This window comes from Elephantulus edwardii, unplaced genomic scaffold (genome assembly GCF_000299155.1).
Source record: "Elephantulus edwardii isolate Elephantulus edwardi_28Jun2011 unplaced genomic scaffold, EleEdw1.0 scaffold00389, whole genome shotgun sequence".
NCBI lineage: Eukaryota > Metazoa > Chordata > Mammalia > Macroscelidea > Macroscelididae > Elephantulus > Elephantulus edwardii.
Genome location: NW_006400139.1, coordinates 298994 through 302744, shown reverse-complemented (window position 1 = coordinate 302744; position 3751 = coordinate 298994).

Below are 3751 nucleotides of genomic sequence, written 5' to 3'. Positions count from 1 at the left end.
TGTGTGTGTGTGTATATATATACTACTCATGGAAGTATGTAAGCCATCTGCTTCACTTCTTAAGTCTTAATCATTCATTTTAGATAGTCATTTTATTTATTTGCTCAGTCCTATCAAATGTGTACCTTGAGGAGATACACGTCTTTTATTCTTCTGAAGAATCTTTTATTACAGTCCAAACTTTGAGCATTCAAATCTTTAATTAAAAGTCCAGTTCAGAACAAATTGTCAGGTAATAGTAATCAGCACTAGCTCATAGAATGAAACATCTTCTCTTAATCTGATTGGATTCTGGTCAGCACATCCCCAGCCATCTGTGGCTAGGTCCAAATGGGCAATAGTCACAAACTCAGAAGTCCACATGTCTTCCTGTGTTTCAGACAAGCTAGTCTCTTCCTTCTCTCAACCTTACCCCTAAATGGGACTCCCTGTTCCAAAACCAACCCTGCAACCCTGCTCCACTCATGAGTCTAGGCGGATAGTGCTGAGAGAACAAGTTCAAATTCAGCTTGTTTCTTCATTACTGTGTACCTCTCATTTTCATTCATGCAGTGGACCTAGTTGGTCACCATGAGTTGAGCATACTTGCCGGCTTTTTTTCACATAAATTCCTAGAAAGGGAGGTCTCATGCTCCCTTCTTCCACTCATCACCTACACCCAGGTGGTCACCATAAGTTAAGTATCAGATTTACCATACCTCAGTTTCATTGGAATAATCTCTCTTTGCTCTGCTTCTCTTCTTTCACACGTCATTCTCTTCAAAGTACAGAATGGGGCTTAATCTTTCCTAGGCTAAACTCCACATGCTGTACCAATTTCTACTATATGAGCATTATTTTAGGGCAAAGTTTATTTTTTTAATATCCAATTAATAGTCAACTGGTTTACATTTTTCCTCTAAATTACAATATTTCCCATCAATACAACATCCAGTACTCATGAACATTGCCACATCAAATATCGTCAAGTATATCATACATTCCACCATCTACAATATACTTCTCAGTATAACAAGAGCCAAAATAGTTAAATCAACAAATCCTTTAATAATGTTTATAATATATCTTAATATTAGGTTGATAAAAACTTCAAAAATTTTTAGAATTCATCTTAAAATTATATATTCCTCATGGCAATTTTTATAATATATCACAACATTATGACATAGAAAGAGAAAAATAAAAGCATAATACAAAGACTTTTAAATAAATTCTCAGATTCTTTTTCATTCATCTTCATCCCTTTTGAGTTGGGCCATAAAGGAGCTTGTCAACTTTTCTTTCACCTCAGTAGTGCAAAAGTAACAATTTGAGTTTATCCTCCACTTTATGGAAATGAATAATAACCATTTTTATTTTACATCTCCCCACGCCCCACAAAACCAAACCATATTTCTATAAGTCTGGAGCAATGAATCCCAATTCTTCTGACACAAATTGTTATAAGGAGCAGATGCAGCATGGGGTTGTCTGAGCCTGACTTCTACTTGCTTCATAAAGGGGAACTGTCCTCATCAATAATATCCGTAGCACCACACAAAGAGCTGCACAGCCCAATATGCCACTCCCCGTGCTCCTGAACCTATTTCTACCGATTATTGTGAACATTCTTCACTTAGTGACAGTCCAGGTCAGTTCAGCAGCACAAATGCAAGAAGCCTTTAATTTCCTCAATTATCCAGGAACTTTTATTTCTAAGCAGTTACAAGTCAGCTTAAACCTTCAATCATCCAGAAAACAGAACCTTTAATTGTAGCTCCATTCCCACATTTACTTTTATTACACCTTGCTACAATGTCTTCACAGAAGTACCATAACGTCTTCACAGCAGTACCACAGTCTCTTCACCCTCTCTCCACCACTGTTTTTCACATTGTGGAAAACATTTTCTTATATTATTTCACAACTATTGATGATTTGCAAGATCATGTGTCTATAGTTAAGGTAGCTATAGGCCTACCCTCTCCCCTGCCCCAAAATGATGGATAATGCAATGGCTAAAAAAGCCAGTTTTAAGAGTTCTAAGACCCCAGATGGAAAGTTGTTTTGGAATGATGATTTGATAAAATTTAAAAATGTAAAACATTGAAACATATTAAAGGAAAATATACAACCCAAAATCTAAATAGATGCATATTATGAACATAATATTTTAATATAAATCCTCTTGTGGTAAAAATGGCATGTTAACAAATAGTAAAATGTAAGAATGAATGGAATAGATAAATGTAGGCATATACACTTATTATATAAAGGGGGGGGACAACCAGAAACTTACTTGTAAATAAATATCTTTCTGGATAATTAACACACATTCCTGTGATATTTTGTTAAACTTTCAAATGCTCAAGGGACAATCACAAATTCTCAGTGAGAATTATCAAGGGTGAAAAAAAAATCTATAAATTATACTCACTAAACCATGCTAAGCAATACGTAGGGGAATCAAGACAGAGATATCAATACAGGTACATAGACTTTCTTTCATAGTTTACTAATATCCATAATACTGTTATAACATGTTCAAGGTCCACCTTTATTTAAGGACACACTCGTTGCAAAATATTAAGACTTCTGATTCAGTTATAAGAGGATTGTAATTTTAATTCAGTTCTATGTGTATTCTTTTTTTTTATTTTTTTTGTATTCTTTTTAGTGCTTTAAGTAATGTTAATATTTCTCTTCTTATTAAAATTCTTATTAGTCTCCTTTTTTCAGAGGCAAAATGCTCATAAATATCTTTGAAATATTATCATTATATGAACAAATAATACATACATTATATTAATTATACAAATATACAGATATTTATAATAGGGAGCTCTGGTGGCCTAGTGGCAAGAAGCTGTATTGCAATCCCAAAGGCATGCAGTTCGAGGCCACTAGTTGCTCTGAGAAAGAAGGATGAGCAATCTCCTCCCATGCAATTAACTGCCTCTGAAAACCCACTGGAGGCTCGGCTATGGGTCAGTTCCAACTCTGTGATACACAACAATATAACTATATGAATAAAAGTCAATTAAAACAAATCAGTTGTGTTTTACTCAGTTTTGAACCATAACTACGCCCTATGTGCTGCATAGGGTTTCACTAGGTATGATCTTTTGGAATTAGATCTCCAGGCCTAGACTCAACAGACCATAAGTTAGCAAGTTAGCAGTTATATACTTAACTCACAACACTTATTTAAATAACAAAACACTAATAATCTCAAAATAAATTTTAAAAAAAACAACACACACCAAAAACCAAGCTACTATTTGGTCAAATCTCATTTCTGATAAACAGCAACCTTTGAGGACAGAATTCTCTCATAAAAATCCCAAGGTTGAATAAATGGAAATCCAAAATCTCTGTAAATGTTCATTAAAACTATTAAAGTAAAATTTTTTAAAATTACAAGTTTGTAAATCTTTATGGAAGCACATTAACTTATTATTATCATTCAGAATGGCTGATTCATTGAAGGTACCAGTTCTAAGGTTAGAAAATTATTTTTATTAGTCATCAAGCCACAAGGAGTCCCATGTGACACCAGAGAGCCTAATTATATGAAGAATCAGGCTACAGTATAAAATCAATGGAAGCATATGCACTATTTTAAAATTCTGAACCAAAATTATTAAGCTCTAAGTGTTTATTTAGTGCCCAATGTCGTTGTTGTTGTTATGTGCCATCGAGTCGTTTCCGACTCATAGCGACCCTATGCACAACAGCTCTAAACCCTGCTCTATCCTGCGCCAACCGCACC